This window comes from Oreochromis aureus, linkage group 5 (assembly GCF_013358895.1).
Source record: "Oreochromis aureus strain Israel breed Guangdong linkage group 5, ZZ_aureus, whole genome shotgun sequence".
Classification (NCBI taxonomy): Eukaryota; Metazoa; Chordata; class Actinopteri; order Cichliformes; family Cichlidae; genus Oreochromis; species Oreochromis aureus.
This window is the reverse complement of record NC_052946.1, coordinates 13,401,114-13,420,624: the sequence shown is the minus strand read 5'-3', so window position 1 is coordinate 13,420,624 and position 19,511 is coordinate 13,401,114. Positions and strand designations below refer to the sequence as shown.

At 39.4% G+C, this 19,511-nt stretch overlaps 1 long non-coding RNA gene across 1 annotated transcript; it reads right to left on the bottom strand.

Moving 5' to 3' along the window:
- Window positions 1-15,368: 15,368 nt before the first annotated feature.
- LOC120440181 lies at window positions 15,369-17,167 on the bottom strand. The gene is made up of 3 exons (XR_005613047.1): window positions 16,978-17,167; window positions 16,282-16,338; window positions 15,369-15,847 (listed from the first exon to the last, which is right to left on the bottom strand). It is a non-coding gene; the product is annotated as an uncharacterized LOC120440181 (long non-coding RNA).
- Window positions 17,168-19,511: the final 2,344 nt, after the last annotated feature.

Sequence of the window (19,511 nt, the reverse complement as noted above, 5' to 3'; positions counted from 1 at the left end):
GAGCAAGAGTTACTACGTTCTGAGCAAGTATTACAGCACATTTTGCAAAGTTGTGCAATCGTCCAACCGATATCACGACAAACATGTAATACACAAATTGGGCCACCGTGTCCACACTTTGCCTCTCCACAGCGTGAAATGGACACGCATGCAGAAGTTTCAGTAAGCTGCAGTACCAGCAGAGGGAGATATTTTAATTTAAGCCAACAAATAATATAATCACGGGAAAACGGTTAAAAAGACATTTACACGTGACATTTACAAATTATTAAATTTGTAAAGACATTTACAAATTATTAAGCTAGCTGGCTAATCTGTATACAGATTAGCCAGCTAGCTTAATAATTTCTGGCATCGAAGGACCCTGGAACGTACTTGATACCTTCCTTAGTCAGTAGTGACTTCTTGGCTTAAATATGTTATCTCACCTCAGCTGGTACTGCAACATCTGCATGTGTGTCCTTTACATGTTTTGGAGAGGCAAAGCGTGTAATGGACACAGTGGACGGACGTGTCTATTCAACCCACTCCCAAATGTGTTTTTTCCTTTTTCAATATAATAATAACCATATAATAACCAGCAGACAAAGGAAACTATGAACGACATATAGTTTAAATTATATACTGCCTTTGACCACAGTACACGGACAAAACAGACTGCATCTTCTCCAGCAGCTCTCTAGAGCTTAGCGCAAGTGTCTCATCCAACAACATTGTCGGCCACTGATGATAGAAACGTCAGGGTGTGATAAATAGGACCATTTTTGGTTGGATGAGGAGAGGGGTAAGCTCCTTCAAACAGGGATCAGGTGGTAAAGAGGATAAGAAGTGGCTTGGTTCAAGAAAAGTGCCACAACCCATGGATTCTCCAGACGCTCACATTTATGACAAGGGTGGTTTTCCCTCGTCTTTCGCCGCAGATTCCCCGGCTCTTCCTCATGGGGCATCAATCACCAAGCCCCTCATCGCCACAAACCATTCATGTAGCCTGCACCGTGCCCCAAAAAAGAATGGCCTGTCATTTCTATGGTTAAATTCAATCCCATCCACTTGAACATGCATCGACAGGGATCCGTCGGGACGAGAGCGTCATTCATCACGCCTCAGCTGCTGTTGTTGCTGTGCATAGTGGTTTACGTGTGTGTGCATGGCAGCAGCCCAGATTTGTCTTGGAGACGCCAGGGAAAGATGATAGGAGCGCAACGTGATCGGCAAAGCAATAGAGCATTTAAGCTTGCATCAGACAGCGTGAGATTATGATTTTTTCCCCTCTTCTTCTGTCTCTGTGAGGCAAGAACAGAGCACAGCTGTAGCTGTCTCGTCTTTTAGCCCCCCGCCCTTGATTCTTACTCACCCCACTGAGCTTCAATATTGGCAATTTTAGGGTCACAATAGGCCCCAGTGGTAGGTAAAATGGATGAGAGGTCAGACCGTATGCCTGTAAATCCCCACGCGTGTTTTCATTTTGATGTAATTGACAAAGACAGAAAACAATGGCTTAGATTTAAAGATGAGGTGACCAATGGGTTCATTTTTCTACAATTCTGTGCTTTTTCATCTTCAACCCATTTGATGGAATGTAGATAACAGATGTAGTAGATCACAATAGCATTCACATTACTGTGCAGCATGCGTAGACACATGGTGGGATGAGTACTACACTTCTGATTTTTCATTACAAATCCTGTCCAAAGTCCAGATTTAACACCTTTGTGGGCTTTTGCCCGATTTTTTGAATAATTTTACAAGTTTATGGAAATTTCTGAAACTCTCAAAATGACAGAACTAATTATAAAAACAAAATGCGTCATGAGTGCAAAATTAGCTTCCTGTCACTTTTTTTTACCCTTGCATTCAAGTGCGGTTTGATGTATGCCTAACATTTCTCAGAACAGTTCAGAAAATTCATAATTCATTCTCCTTGTCATATTTTCAAAGCAAAACAAAGTGAATGACACTGGTAATGATGCTAATCTTCTTCTTCTATTCAAGCCCATTGTTTTGTCTGTGTTTCTACCACAAGTCCATCTGAATACCCCTCAATCCCTCCCCCCATCATCATCTTCCTAATGAGTGACTTGTCTGCTGCTGGTATTTATAGTAATTCCAAGAGATGGCATCCACTCTGATTGCCGCTTTTTGTTTTTTGATGTCCTGGGCAATTGCATTGCAGTAAGCAACAATCTACTCGTCTGTTCTGTGCCTTATTGGTTATGAGCTGGAGTGAGCGCCACAAAGCATGAGTTGAACAAACTCATTTCCTTTTCTCTTTGTTTACAAGCATGAGCTTGCATGCATACCAGCTATACCTATGTGATAGCTGACCAAGAAACAAAAAGGATTTTAGTTCACATGTCTTCTGTATTCAAAGAAGATCTTTAACGTATAGTATAAGCAGCGCCTTATTAAGTTGTTCACAAAAAGATCCAAACATAGTCATATATTCATGTGTCAGTTGTTCTTTTATTAAAGGCAATGAGCTTCTGCTATATGCTTTAAGCTACTTATCAAAAAGACGGCCATGGAACTGCAGGCTGTGTTTGTCTGAGGCCCAGCAGGTGTGTACCATTCATCAGGGAAGTCTCAGTGTCCCCACTGTCAGCTGAGTGGGGAATATCCCCTCCTGCTAAAGTGTCTGGACCCTCCGGGGAAGTCAGGCGCAAACAGTTATGCAGCTTTATTGGACTTATATATCTGTTTTATGTATTAGCAGGCATATAGCTGTGAAATATTTACATTATTCTAGACACAGGCGAGCAGAGTTCGCAAAGTGCCCGCAATCTAAAAACAATAAAGAGCAGTCTATCTCTTTATCGCTGCCATTTTATGAAATGACTTGAGGCAGGAGATGGTTTTAATGCTGGAATGTTGGGGGTCCAGAGCGTTCTTCTTCTGTCTCTGAGTATTTTAGGGTGGCTGCTTTTATGAAGTGCATCTTAATAGTGCACCACAATAGGGGCTCTGACTTTTTAGGTGAGCAAGGCTGTCACATATTTTTCTAGTAATAAATCATTCCTACTATAGGATTTTTTATTTCCTGTAGTGTGGATTTGCCTGATTCCTTTGAGGACAAAAACATGGCACCTCCACAAATGAGCTGTGACTCTTCCATACCGAGGTTTTCGTTTTTCTGAAATGTTAACTTGCTGTACGTGGTATTATTTTTCTTTTTTCCATGTCCGGTGGGCTTTACTTACTGTTGTGTTTTGGCATTTCCGATGCTAACAGACAACAATGCATTTTTAATGAGCAAACTTTAAAATCAGTTTCTTTTTATTGCCGTACTGTTGGGATAACAGCTGGAGATGACTGCGATTCTTTTAACTAATAAGATTTGTATGTAATTTGAACAAATTTGTAGCTATTGAGGCCTTTCGCGGCCCTTAAAACCTTCACTGAACTTTGAGATGTCTTTGCAGTGCATTGCAGTGTCTGGTTAAAATGCTAAAAAACAAACAAACATTGTTTTAATTGTTTTCTATTAGCGTGACCCAAAATAACTTGACAATATATTCCAAAACACTTCTAATTATCTTTTTTCTCTTCACACATGGTATACATCTTGTGCCTTGGTGACTGCAATTCCTGTTTGTGTCTAACCTTATCAAAGGTTCATTCTGGTGTGCCTCTTGAACAGCTTGGCCAGTCAGACCCACATATGCCTTCCTCTCAAGAAGCCGACCAGACCGCCAAACAGCTGCTGCTCTCCTGACCAGACTAACTCAACACACCAATCATGCAACATGCTGCAGAGGCAGCTGGAGTACATTGACTAAGGTCATATTGCACACAGTGTACTTTATGCAGAAACTCATGCATGCATGCATGCACAAAGCCAGACACTGTAGAACAGACGCACCCGCAAGAGAGCATTACCAGTGGCCTTTTTCTAATTCACTGTACTGCGAGTAACCGGGTGGCCGGCAGATGAAGTTTACACATGGAAATACAAATTGTTGGAGGAAGAGACAGCCGCTCGTTTCTGTAGACAAGACAAGTGCAAACCATTTACACAATCCACATTTTTCTCTTTGTTGTGTGCAATCATGTCAGCTGAACCATGAGGAAACAGTTCAGTGTGTGAGCAAATCAAGAATCAATGTAATGATATGGCCCATTAAGTTATGAAATGAGGTTCTTCTCAAATTGTTTTGCTTCTAGTAGATTTCTCCAAACAGGTTCTTCTGTAATGGGCTGGAAAGACAAACACCTCTATCAGCAAGTCAACTTCAGGCTCAGTCCTGGTTTCTATTCTTGTGTTTATTTCCTGTAAGTGGGGAGGGGATCAATTTTTTATGCAGCTTAAACAAATTTGATATGTAGATCTGATTTGTAATCACACACTGTACAAGGCATTGTGTTTTGTTCTGGTGTTTACTTCATGTGTAATCTCAGATTATTTGGTAAGTATAGATGATTAAAGTACTACGACAAATCCAGTGAAATACAAATCATAGCAAAGTCAGAGCTACACTATACGATGAACCATATGCAAACCCCACATGCTATTTTTAAACTGGCCACACTCTTATTCTGATATTAATTTCATCAACAATGACTTAGTTAATGTGCCGTGACGGTTGTAATTATAAACATAATATCAAATGCAACCACCCCATTATCACTGGGGACACATGGGAATCGGTAAGCAATCATGTATGCCGCTTGATATTTTAAACCTTGTTTGAGCAGCCGATTTCAGCAAGGTGTTAGCACCTTGTCGCCGCTCATCAAATTAAAATTTTGAACCTGAACAGCATGAACGAGGCTGCTGAATACCGAATTAGAAAGAAAGAAATCTACCTAGCATCTCTATAAGGTCAGAAACTTCATAATATACAGTATCCGTTGTGGGAGCATTGTGGGTGAATTTAAAATGCATTATGTTTTGGGTGAAAAAGCATTTAAATTCATACTGCCGAATGTAAATGAAATGTCATAACCCACTGTGTGCTTTCTACCACTTAACATATTCATTTCAAACAACAGCTAAACAGAGCAGCCCAGCACTGCTTTGATAAATACATTCATTTATATGCTTGGGTATTTAAGAAGAGAGAGTGCCTTCAGCATCAGATATGCATAATAGTATACAGTACTGTGAAAATCACCACATCTGCTCCATAATGAAAAGGTCTTTGCAAAAGCTGAAAAAAATCCAGCAACTCTATTTGAATTTATAAAATCCCACACACCATGTGTGGAGGGCAAAATGCAAATACATGTTTTAATATTTCACAAAAAGAGAAGCATTAGTTACATAATTTAAATTAAAGTGTTTTGTATTTGGCAATATTTGCAAGAGAAACTGAGGGACAGGAATGGGTCTATCTCAACACTATATAAACATTTATACTGAGTTCAAAGTCAGCTTAATCAACCTGCTGGAGGATTTCTCTTTAAGAATATTTATGGGCTTAAGCGATACTTCAGGTGAAGTCTGGGTTATAAGTAAAGATGAAAATAGACGTGCGTTATTCATTTATACCAGTCAGGAAGTAGCTATAAGTACTAGTAATCAAGACTGTCCTCTCTTCTGCTTCACCACAATACCAATCACTTTGCAGCACTTGTGTCACCTCATGTTACCAGGATTTAAAGGAACATTGTCTCTGAAATGGGTTTCCCATCATGTCAGTCTAATTGTGACACATTAGGTTTGATTTTAGGCCAAGGGGATGTTTTAAAATATCTACGTGGTAACTTATCACCGCCCTCGGCTCACGTTGTATCTGAAAGTGCTTTATGGCTCAAATAGAATAAAAGCAATAATGTTTTTAGTCTTGGAGGTTAGCGAATCCATTAAGGTCCAACGATGGCATGCTGAACTCAGTTCAGGATAAAAAAAAATCCCTCCTAGTGTTAACAACACCTCCCCTTACATTGATTGGCAATTAAGACCCACTGTCCAAAGTCTATATTACTAGGAGAATGGAAAAAAAAAAGCCCGTCCATTAAGGGTTCAGTTGAAGCTGCAGTTCTCTCCCAGGGCCATACCATGAGGTTTAATAATAAAGTTAGCAGCCATCATAATGTACCCTCTGTGGATCACAGTTCATTAATGCAGTTACAGCCTTACAAGAGTATAAGGGCTGAGAGGTGACACTGTATTGATTACAAAACCGCCACCCCATATAGAAAAATAGACATGCGCAGGCACACACGAACACACCCTACACCTGACCCATGTCAGCCTTGTATATAGTGAGGCCAGCAGTGATGATTCAGCACTTTCACCACAGAACCAGAGTTCAGTTAAATGCAGGGCGTGAGGAACGGAGGAGGAGGGGGAGGAGGAAGGTGCGTGGTGGAATCCAGCCAACCCTTTAGAGTGGAGAGTGTGTGGTGGGTGGAAGGGTAAGAGTTGCAGGATGGGGGTCGCTGGTGATGTCATCTGATGCTTGGAGTGATGGATAACCTTACCAAGGCTAGAGGGCACACACAAACACACAAACGCATATAGGCATTTCTACACAAATATTTACAGTAGAAGCAAACTTGTGCACTCTTACAGAGAGAAAGAGTAAAGTGCACACGCACATCGCAATATTCAGCTCTCACTGTAACCAATGTAGGCTCGCGCACACACACACACAGACCCACATTTTTAACTGCACACGCAGATGGAGGCATCCGCCCACGTATGGGCACAGAGTTTTCTCTTGGTATTAAAGCACTTCTTTGGCTCTGATGCCTTGTCACTTATCTTAAGCACTAGGAAGATGTGGGGGAAGGGGGAGGAGAGCGAGAGAGAGAAAGATGACACACGAGCCAGCTTCATTCTGCTGACTGCTCAACTTTAGGTGTTGGTGAGTACAGATTAACAATGACGGAAGGTACTAACATCCATCCACCGTAAACTGTGATTCACTTGAACTTTTTTCATCTTCTAGATCCAAAGTCATCTTAAGTTAAGTCTCTTCTGACACAGAGCTGTCAGGTCTTTGATGCTCATATACTGCGTACTGTATTATTATTAATACATCTTGTGCAGTCTTTGCATACATACCTTTAATCTTATATAAAAGGCTTAAATAGCCTTTGGTAGGTAGATGTCAGTGATGATCAGCTGAAATGATTAAACTGTTTTATCACGACTTTGACTCGTGACATACTGATGGAGCTACAGTGAATCAATACAGTGACTTAATACATATTGCGCAGATTTTTTTTCCAGTTATTACAAAATGTACAAATCATAGTGGGTTGCTATGTGTCTTCTAAATGTGTTGCATCTCTGCTGCGCACATCTGTCCTCATTTACATTCTTGGATATCTGGCTCATTCCCTTCACCTGAAATATTCATTTCCTTTTCCATCTCCATTTCAAACTCGCATGTGTTTGTTTCCTCTGACTTCAAGTTTGGTGCAGTGGAAGGATTTTCTTTCTTCCTCCCTGACTTTCCTTCTTTCTCCCCCCTTTGTCTTCCTCTGTCTGTCACACTCTCTCGCTCCCTTATGAGCTTTCATTCCCTCTCACTTCTTTGTCAACCTCCTCTTGTAAAGAGAGCGAATGTCTATTTTAAGCAATGTGTCATGCACCAGCCACCCCCACACAGACACAGCGCAGAGGAGAAGACTGGCACAACTCAAGCATGTTGTGTGTAAGTATCTGGGTGCTCGTGCGCCCTGTGCTGGGAAGATCATGCTCCCTTTTTTTCATAACTTTAACAAAACACAGCCTACAAAAGGGCCACAAGAAGCATCGGTGATGTCACGGTTTGTGATATGTTTATCATACCTGCTTTAAATTAAACATACAACTGAGTACTCACAGGCTGGGAAATAGAAGTGCTTTCACATGCTTCTTAGCACAACTAAGGATCCACCAGGAGGAGTTACTTTGGTTAGAAATGGCAAAAAAAATTTATGAAATTTGGCAACTCAGTAGTCAGGCATCATGGGAAAACACTTGTTATATCAAATATTAGAATCTTATAAAATTCCGCTTGATAGTATTAATAACTCATTCAGTAGCTGGCATTTAATACCATATCTAATAATGTATCACATACATGCATCTTTCATTTGATATTAGATATGCAATATTTATTCATGTTGTACATCAAAAAGTACATTTTTCTTTAAATGAGATCTCGGATTTAGTGTGGCACACCTTCTCCATTACATGCAAAATGGATCATTTTTTAATTGCTTCAACTGACCTCACTTTTACAATATTAATATCCCCTTTTTTTACACAATAACCCATCTCAAAAATGTTCATTCCTATTTTTTTGGGTGCCGGTGTTCTGACAAAACGTCCTACTTTGTCAAAACATCCTACCGTAGCGTAAATTTATAGTCATGTCTATCAGTCCGTGCTACCTTATCAGAATATAATACCTTATGTGGTTTATGCCTCCATCGTACATATCTATAGGTAAGACGTTCTGATGGCCAAATCAGACTGTCAAAACGTGCTTCCTGCTTGTATTTATTTAGGCAGGAGGACTAACATTAATTGACAAGGTTTACGCTGTATGCCAGTTTACAGAAGTTTAAATCAAGACTTGAAATATGACTTCAATTGTCCAAATTGGAGTGTTTTTGCACAAAAAACAAAACGCATTTTAACTTGAAAAGTTAACAAATTGACAAAAGCTTAAGGAAAACAAGTATCAACTGTAATAAAGAAGTAAAACATATAGTACTAACTGTTTTTTGCACGCATGAGATCGGGGTAGGATCAAATAATAGGCGTGTACTATTAACACCAAAACATGGCCGTTTAGAGTTGTGCACATGCGCAGTAACAACAAGTAGGACAGCTTAATAGGTAGGGTGTTTTGTCAGAACTTAGTAATGTTTCATTTACATGGTTGTTACTTTGAAGAAGTCTTTCACATGTATGGCTTTTTTTCTAACTGAACGACCGGGAACAGTTATCACTAGCCCCTCAAATTTATATACAGTAATACACCCCATACAAAATATGCACGATCTATAAGCGATTGATTTTAAAACATCATATTGAGCATGTAATATGCTGACACAGGTACACAGGCGAAAGGTTTTATTCCTCTTTTGATCTGCAATGAACACAGCAAGTATCACTGTGATTTATTTTAAGTACCTTGTCAGTTCTGTGCTGACACACATGTTACGCATGCATACATAATATTCAGGCTTTTGTCTGCAGCAGATTGAAGTGTATATGAGGCCGGCTACAGTAATACCTGTGAACAGAGTCAGTGTTCCACTGTGATTTAAATGTGTGAACATCCTGCTTCTTATATTTCTAGCATACACAAATGTGTGCTTTCAGCTTTTTTGTCTCTCATCTCGCAAACATCTCACCTCCTTCTGCTCCTTTCCCCCTCCCCTCTCACTCTCTCTCCTTCTCTGATAGCTGGGTGTGAGATGACTCACGGGACGAGGCAAAGCGCCGGGCACACACGGCTCTCAGGTAATGAGAAATGATGTTGGTGTCAATGGTGGAATCGTCCAAATCATCCCTGAGCTGAGTTACATAATTCAAATATCATTCTTATACTCCCCCTCCTCTTTTATCCGTTATCACTGCCTTGTCCTCTGGCACACTCTCCCTCGCTTACTCTCAGTTCAAACAGATTTGATTTCTATTCCTCTATGTTCCAGTGACATCGCCGCTCCTCCGAGAGGTGTGTGCTCGGATTGGAACAAGGATCAAGTCACCCATCACAGCGAAGCATGCAGGGAAAGGCCAAGAGGTAGAAAATCTGTCTGCCTATACCTGTAAGTTAGAGTATATAGCTTTTATCTCTTTTTAATATCTTTTTTCTTTGGCATGTTTGATGTTTATGTTTGTTGTGCGCTGCTGTATTTTTGTCTGTTGCAGTTTTTCTGTGTGTGTCTGTTTTAATGTTCCTTTCTTTGTTCCCCCCCATTTTTTTTTAACTCTGACCTTAAAGGGATTACCCAGTGAAATAAATAATTCAGCATTTGGGGAAATAAGCTTATTAGGTTTCTGCTTCCAACACTTACAAGAGAAAATTTAAACCACCATCAACATTTCTGTAGGCTATGGTGAAATGACTCTGCAGCCAGCTCCTGGTTAGCACGTTTTCAGCTTCTACAGACCTCACTAATAAACATGTAATATCTCTGTTTGGCTATTTGCTTAAATATTTCACAGAGGAATAACTGTGGGCTAATTTTCTTTTTCAAACTCTGGCTCATCGCTCAGTCCAATAGTTTTTCAGCAAAATGTGTTTGAGTCCATAAGAAAAGATTCAAGGAATGAAAGATGTACCAGTGTTGGGAACATAAGTTTGTTGTTGGCTGGATGGGTACATCAACAAATTTGTTTAAAACAAACATCCATTTAATTAATTCATTTCAATAATCTGATGAGTATGTGCCTGTAAGAAGACAGTCTCATTCAACCAAAACCAACGTCAGCCTGTTTAGGTTTTTGACCAGGAGGTTAAGTTGCTGTTTCTGCCATGTTTGGAAACCTTAAGCAGTTTAATATGTCGATAGAACCAAGTAAAGTCAAGGACATAAACCCGTGCAAAATCACAATCTGTCATTTTCAAACATTGGTCGTCGCGATTAGAAGATAAAATGTTTATAGGTGGGACTTAAATGTGTTTGTAGTTATATGGCAATCATAATAATCAGACAAGCCTCATTCCTTGGCACTAAAAATAAAAATCGAAGAAAACAAAATAAAAAAAACTACAATAAATGATCATATTTCCCTAAAAATGGAAAGAGAAGAAAATATGTGACTATAATAACAGTATAATACCTCTGACGATGTAATTTAACAGCTCTGTGTTGTCATCACAATGCTGATATGATATGTAATATACCTACTACTAATAGATGGGAATAAGGGCGAAAAGAAAAGAAAACCTTTCTAAGGATTCTCTATACTGATGCCACACACTGAACACTGGACTGCCCTCGAGGGCTGTTTGTGCTCAGCTTCGGGAAAAGGAAATGAAGTTCACCAGATTGTTTTTTTGGAATCTGAATTGAAAACTTTCCAGGCCAGGGCTGAGTCTGCACCGGCCAGATTGAGGTGAGATAGAGTGGAGAATATGAGCAGAGAGATGAAGTTGACCCCAACCTTTTTTTTCCAACCTCCTGCCGTTTAGAGCTGAGACTAGCAGGCTCCTTGGCAAGGTGGGAGAAAATATGCTGTTAACTGTGAGCATGTAGTCACTTCAGCCTCTGTCTCTTTATTTTCATCCACTTGTATTCGCTGTGATTCATTGTTCCCCTGCACTACGTGTCTTGAGTACAGTGCTTGCACTTCCATCTTTTTTGTGCGAGCACTTGCATGTGCATGCACACATGAAGCCTCACACCCTTTTCACTTCCATCTACTCTGTCTGCTCTCCTACTTTTCCCTTCTATCCTTCTTCTCTCCAGCAGTGGTTGAAATCTTGGATGTATTGGCATGTCTCCTCTCATCACCCCACCACTTGTGAGGAGGATCGAGGAGAGTTTAGGTGGGAGAGCGTGTGTTGAGGCGTAAAGGACCCTCTCAGCCCTAAGCCAAGTCCTGTCCATCCAACGGAGAGCCCAGACGGTGTGATTCAGCCCTCCTGAAGCCCGGCCAACTCATACTCACGCAAACACAAGCAGTTACACACACACAAGGCACTCGGTGAGAAAGTCACAGACATCCTTTTTCCTCTCTTAAGTCACCACAGTGAGGCTGCACTGGAGGAGAGGCACAAAGAAGAGGTGTGGAGGGGTAGCTCTGCAGCTCTCAATCCTCAAGGCAAGGTCATTTTTGCCTGGCTAAAAGCAGCATAAGTGATAGAAGCACTGAGGAAGGTACAGGTAAAAGAAAAGATTCTGGTCTTTTTAAAACTTGGGCCCTGTTTTCCCATCTTTTGGGGTTTAAATTTTTAATAGGGACAAAGATGTTTGGAGTCAGCTCACTACAGAGCAATAACCAGCAATGGTGAAGCAACTGCAAAATAATCCTATGAGGCTATTGCCCAACATCACGATGCTTATATTTGGTACTTTACTGTAAGTGTCTGTGGTCTTTAAGTTATCCTGCCACGGTTTTGATTGATTGATTGATTTTATTTAGTTCCAATACATATTAAGACAGTGATAGTGTGCAGGTAATAAGTACCTGAATAAGGAGCAGTAAAAAGTAATCATAAAAATCAACCTATTTCCATAGTGTACCTCTTTTGCAAGCATTTTGCATTGCAGTGATGCCATGTCAACAAAATAGCTTGAGCAATAACATTAACTCCAGTACATTTGCATTTTTCTTGTAGAAAATGTGCTTTGCTGTTCTCTGTGATTGACCCCAGTAATCTCAGATAAAATGGTCACACAAACCAGATGGTTTCCAAGGTGCAGTGCACGAACAGGAGTGTTTTCATTAATTTGTAGCACAGCTGGTCACATCTTAGGCATGTCCCTATTGCCCAAAGTTACTCTGCAAAAGCTTTGTGAAGGGTAGTGTGTCATTGTGTTGCCACAACTCAGAAATCTGCACCCATAAACCATTTGTTTGTCTTTCTTGTTTTTTTCAATAACAACATCTACATTTTCTGTAACTACGTAACTGGAGACTTTTGCAAGGTACTGGTCTGTCCCTGTTGGGATCTTTTGTTAACGTTTTGCTCAACAATCTGAACCTGGGAAAACAATTGCCCTGTGGGATTACATTGGAGCCGCTTCACGGTAGCCAGTTGTAGCTATCTTTCTCATTATTGGACTTCTTCCAAACATTTTTGTCCTTATTAACAATCTAGACCCCATAAAGTTTGAAAAATACCACCAGGTTTCAAAAATAGTGGAATTTTTTTGGTTTCAGTTAGAGCTGGGCGATATAAGATTTTTTCATATCACGATATGTTTTTTTCATTTCAAGCGATAACGATATATATCACGATATAAGCCAAATAACTATATTTGTAAGATTTAAATGTGCCGTTGCTCACAAGTAAAATGTGAAATAATCAGCAGCTTGTTTTGATTTAAATATTTATTTCCCATAATAAGTTCAACAGGTTAGATGTACTTAAGGAACATAAGACTTCAGTTTCAGATAAATAAAGGCAAATATTGCAAACTGCACAAAAGGTAGTTTAAGTTTCAAAATAGAACAAACAAAACGGACTACTAAATTGTCAATTCCACTTAGAAACAAAATATTAATTCTAAAAATAAATCTTAGTTTGTTTTACAGAAGAACAGACAAAATTGACTAACTTCTGTCAATATCAAATAAACTGAGAACTAAAAGGAAATTCTCAATCTCTCCTTGTTGTATAGCTTAGCTTTTCAAACAGTTTTAAAATAAAGATGCTAACAGAACATTCTTTAAATACTAGGTGCACATCCAAGGTGCAACTATATATATATATATATATATATAAAACTTTAGTCTGACAAAAGCCTACACGTTGCGGGACAGGAAGACAAGTCTTTCAACTGCTTCAGGCTTTAAAGCAGCCCTGTGGCAAGTCACAATATTACCCCCTGTACTGGTTGCTGCGATGCACAGGTAGCGCTTTGCCAGGCAGCTAACTCTTGGGAAAAAACGCGCTACTCTGTTTTTTGTCAAACTTCAAATAGCCGAAATACCTCCACACTCTCAATCTCTCCGGCATTGGAACCGTCATCTGTGTTGTCTTTGGTAACCTGGTCACCCAAGCTCTCGGCTGATTTTTCTTTAGTCGGCACACGCATTTCCTCCGTTACCCGGCCGGCACGGCGGCTGGCTGCTTCCCAAACAAATACACATGTGCGGCTTGGCACTTGTGCTGTACGTAACAAGTCACGTGATGTGACGCTGTGGCTGTGATTGGTTCGGCTCTGCACTACTTAATTTGGATTGGCTGTTCTTTTTGTTTTTAAGAGAGGAAGAGAGAGAGATGAGGTCTATCGCAATAGTTTAATTTTTCTATTGAGAAAAAGTTATTTCGCAATACATATCGTTATCGTTCTATCGCCCAGCACTAGTTTCAGTATGACTTGTTACAAACAGATTCAACTCCCTCTAGGGCAAACACATATATTGATCTACAAGCATGAGGAACTGTCATCTTTCTAGATTTGAATGCATGATTTGGGGGAGAAAGACCTAACTGATAGACAGCTGATAAGCACGAATCTATAAGCCATGGGGACTTTGGCATGGACATATTTTGCGGTTTGTTACCAGTGGGTACCGTAGAGCAGTTCTCACTCAGAATTTCTTCGGAGGTAAAATGAAGGTTGTTTTGCATCTAATGATTTTCTTATGCCTTTTAAATGAGCTCCTCTGAGTGTTTTTCCTTCACTAGAAACTCCTCTTTGTCAAGTGAAGGCTGTGTGCAAGTAGAAATGGAATGGTGGACCCAAAGTGCAGACTCTCAGAAACGAAAAAGGTGAACTCGAAAACAGCTTTAATGGTGAACCGGACCAAAAACTAAACTGAAAAAATACAAAAACTAACCAGGCTAGTAAACAGAACACACAGTACTGAATGAGGGTAGATCGCAACACAGACAAAGGAAAATACAGAGGAAGCTATCAGTGAATGGGAGACAGGAGGGAAACACAGCTGAGGCAAATCAGGGCTGACGAGACAAAGGAAGTAACACCAGACACATTAACATGAGACACGGACTTTCAAAGTAAAACAGGAAACACAGACTGGACTTACAGTCACAGACTCACAAGCAGACACTGCAACAGAGGGAACAGAGACGTGGGACCAGAGCAGACACAGACACCGACTGGACACAGAACAGAGGGAGTATGGAAACCCAAACTTAAGAACTACAAAATCACAAACCAAGAAGAACCGGGGAAAATAGAAATGCAAAACAGAAACCAGAACATTCACAGTAATAAACCAAGACGAGAACACAAATAAAGGTACAAAACTGAAAACACTGGGTCAACGACCCAGGTACCCTAACACTCTTAACCCACCCATGCAGCCGATCCCAAGCTAAATAAAGAATTATTTCCAAATTCCAAATGCTAGATTAATATTATGGACAGATTTCTATTACGCATGATTATTTTCTCACTTAAGGTATCATAAGAAGTTGCTTTAAGGAGCAAGATTTTTTCCTTTCACAATATTGACCGATTTGCTCATAAAACAAATAAATACACAAGTCTTCAAATATTCGTATGGCCTGGATTCAGCAGTTCTTGAGGTAGCAGTCTGACATGCCACTAGCACTACACCTGATGACAAGCAGCTTTGTTTACCGTGTGACACCTACAGGTGCTCCCACTTCACAGGACCTAATAACTCATGTCACATTCTTCAGCTTCAAAGTCTATTCAGTCACTCAGTCAGAATCTGTGCTCATGTTACATTTTACTTCACATTTAGCATCAAAAGGTAAAGTTTTCATAATCCTGGTGAGCTTATTATGGTTTATCTTGTCAAGTTTTTATTAAGCATGTCACTACCAGTGTTGGGGCCCTTACTTTAAAAAACTAATCTATTAAACACATTATTTATTCTACATTAATAATACATGTAATGCATTACATTACTGAACTTCAGAAAAGAAAAAGAAAAAGTAACCCACTGCAATACTTGACATACTGTTTTTGTATTACTCCTTAACATGTCCTGAAATGCATTGTCACGGAACTACCACTTATAAACCTTACACTGCCAGAAAGAGGACAAACACACAAACACGTTCTTTTAGTGTTTATGTTGGAACACAAAGCTGAAAACACAAAGTAAAGGTATAAAATCGCTGGACTGGACTGGGGTCACCATACACTCAGCCTCACTCTGGGTTCTTCGCTAGCTTGGTGTTAGCATGCTGTCTGCGCAGATGCTTGCATCAACTGATGTGCTGGCAGTAGAATGCAGATCTTGAACACAGTTTGCACTTTAACATTGGGCTCTTGTCCTTAGCTGCTTGTAACACAAGTGCAGAGAAATAATAAGCCATGTTGTATGTTTTTTCGTTCTACCCACCCAATGTGCAGATAATTAAAAAATCGCTGAAACCTAGGTAACAACAAGTACAACTTATTACTGAATACAGCACAATAGTGCATTACATTACTGTTTTAAAGAAAGATGTAATCCGATTACACCCACTGGTTACTATACATAGGCTTATATTTCTTTCTACATCCCAGACTAGCTTCTTTTTCTGTCCTAAAGCCAATAGGACGTCTGCTTTAGCAGTAGCCTCATTGTGTCCAGGTAGATTAGCATTGAGACAGCACTGTGGCAGGGGGCTCCTTGAATGACCAAGAGACCGTCTCTGCCTTGTACTCTATTCACCCTCCCCCTACTTCTTCAAAACCCAACCTCCACGAAAGAAACAATGAAAGGCTGACCTGCCACTCAGTTCACTACAGTTCATCCACATCTAGGCCTTGAGGGTCTCGGAGCGCCTGAGTGCACACACAGTGGTAACCTTGACTTATGAGTTATATGGATATATCACAGTAATATCATATAGGAAGACATAGATATGTACTGGGGTTAGGAAAATGAGTGCAGGGCACATTGAATAATATATCAGCACTACTACCAAGAGTGGACCAAGAATACTGTATTTGAACCCATGAATGGGTCAAGGAAGAGCAGAAAAAGTAAGAGTAAAGAAGACGAGGGAAGAAATAGAGAGAAAGAGTGAGAGAGGGTGGGTGAGTGTGACAAGCGCCATAACGTCCTCTGAGATGCATTTGGACACAGTGAGCATCTGTCAAAACAAGGCAGCCTCAACGGCCGCCTCACTAATGGCTATGGACGTGAGCGACAGAGGGGTGGGAGAGGTGGGGAGAGACACACAAGCCTGCTGCTGCACGTGCACTCACACAAATCACACATGCATACAAAGGCACAACAGTGCGGACACTTTTTTTTGTTTGCAGCAAATCATTGATACCAGATTTGTACAAAGCTACAGTGTAATAGCTATTGAACTATTTTGACGTTCGTGCATGAGCGCGTGCGTTCGTGTGTGTGTGTGCATTCATGCACCCGATTATGTTGGTTTCTGTGTGCAAGCGCAGTGTGTGCATGTTTACCTTCCAACTGTGGTTTTTGGTTGTCAGATACTTTCCACCATCTCTCATTGTGATGAATTGGGTGCTGTGTCAATCAGTCATCTGAATTGTTTTTTTTTCCCCTTCTTCATTTTTTTCAAGGCACTTTGGGCTGAGTTGTGTTCACTCTCCATTTCTCTCTCTCTCGCTCTCTCCCCCTTTCTCTCAGTCTTGCTGTCTCTGTACAAGAAACATCCATAAGAAATCATCATTGGATTTAAATCAATGTGTTGAAAGAAAATGTGACTATACATGGCAGTTACACACATATGTGCGCATTGTTGTCAGCTTACCCTAACTATAATAGAAATCCTTTTTTACAGGTAACATTGCCCTATCTGTTTGATAAGAAAAACACCAGATTAAATTTAAAGTTATATGAGACATGTACATCATATTTCCCCCTCAGGTGTGTAGAGAGAGTGAACAGGAACAAAACAGTACAATGCTACCCAAATCTTAACCGCCTAAGGCTACTGCTGCTGTGCGTACAACAGCAGCACATGCACAAAGAGTAGCATTAGACCCCCAAACTAAATTACTGCTTCAGTGAAAAGTATTCATTAATTTTCTAAACCCCTATGATTCATACTTAATAATGTGCTCCTGTTTTTTGTGGACATTTTTCTTTCAAAGATCCTTTTAACTAAAATGACATAAAAAGGGTAAATAAAACAGTTGATTATGAATATAAAGACTTGGTGAGTCATAACGTGGCAAATGCAAATACACTTGGAATGCTGGCTACCAATTACTGTAATTATTCTTCATTCAATGTTAGCAATTAGGCAGAAATGAGTAGAAATGTTTCTTCAGAATTCAACTAAATGCTGTTATTTAATGATGATACTTTGAATTCATTGTGGGAAAAATTAAAAGGAAACTATTTTTTAAAACAATATCCAATATTTTTTTCAAGAAAATATTCATTGCTTTTTTTAAAAGGTTTGCATAAACCGACTGCCGATTTAAACTTTGACCTGTTTAGCAAAAACGAGGAATCTTGGATGCTAAATGTATTTTTGGTTAAGAGTTCTTGTAGTAATGCTCAAACAAAACAAAACAACATTTTTAAAATCCAATAAAGTACCCTGTTATGTGCCCATGCCCAGTCAGGAGGATTGATATTAAAGTACTATAACTTAAGCTGGATTTACACATGCACTGAACTTTCCTAGACATTATCTGCCTGATGTGCATGTGAGAACAAAAAAGTCCAACTGCTGAATATGAATTTGATGTGATGAGTTATTGCGCCTTATTTGCATTCTATTTATTATGTGAGAGACAATTAAAATGGGTACCGTAGCACCTCAGATTCTTTCACAAGAACATGTAGCTCCAGTTCAAATTCAAGTGCAAGCTGCAAATGCTCTAACACAGATCACTACTGATTTTTATTTCCATGATTATAACAGAAAACACAATATAATGTGTAAAAATGTTATTAAATGCTAGTTCAACAGTCTTTAACAGTGCTCTGCTTATCTTATCCAGTCTGGATACTAGATTGACAGAATTAAGATATTGCTATACATAATGCATGCCCCTTAACACACCTAAAAAAAAAGTTATTAATGCAAAATCTTCTACAAGTGGAACACATCGGGTATGAAGTTAATTATATTACATATAATATAATATATTACATTAATACTGCTTGTAGATTAAAGCATTACAATATCATAAGCACATGAAAGTTTGAATACACATGAAAATAGTTGGTGTTATCTGAAAAGAATACTATGTTGACTTGTGACTGGTGATTGGTTACTACAAGGCTGAAAACCATTGTTCATTTTAGTCAAATTGTGCATATAGAGGGGAAACTTGTGGAAAAATATCTTTTTTTGGTGGGACCAGTGCCTGTGCCTGCAGATGGTCAGGCTATTAATAGTTATGTCATAACTGATTACGACAGAGCAGCCTTCACATGGCATAACACCGAAATAAAATGGAACATCCACCTACTGTAGCTTGATCCAATCAGCCAGCACCCATTGCTGATGTGGACGTTGCCATCTTGTGCTAACGACATAATTTGGTGCCGGACTGTACACAGCAAAAATCAGCCCATGCACTTGCACGAATTAGTCATACTAATCTAAATTTTACCCTGGCTCTAATAATAATGTCAATACCACAACTACCCACATAGTATTATTTAAAAACTCTAATAGACAATAAATTTATATGTGTACCTAACGTCATGTTTTTAATAATTAACATTAGATAATAGTCTTCTATCTGTTGTACATACAGCCCACTCTTTACCTTGGTTTTGTCTGTGTAAAGAAATTGTTAGTAATCATTTTTGTCTTCATTTGTATAAAACCTGAAAACCAAATGCACCCAATCATGATTTTAATTACTTCACGAAATCAACAAAGTTCTATTTTTTCATCATCAATATAAGTCCAGAATCTACAGCTAACACTGTGCTGAAAAAATAAAAAAATACAAAAAGATATACATTAGTTAAGAAAAGTAATGTGTTACGTTACTTAATTACTCCC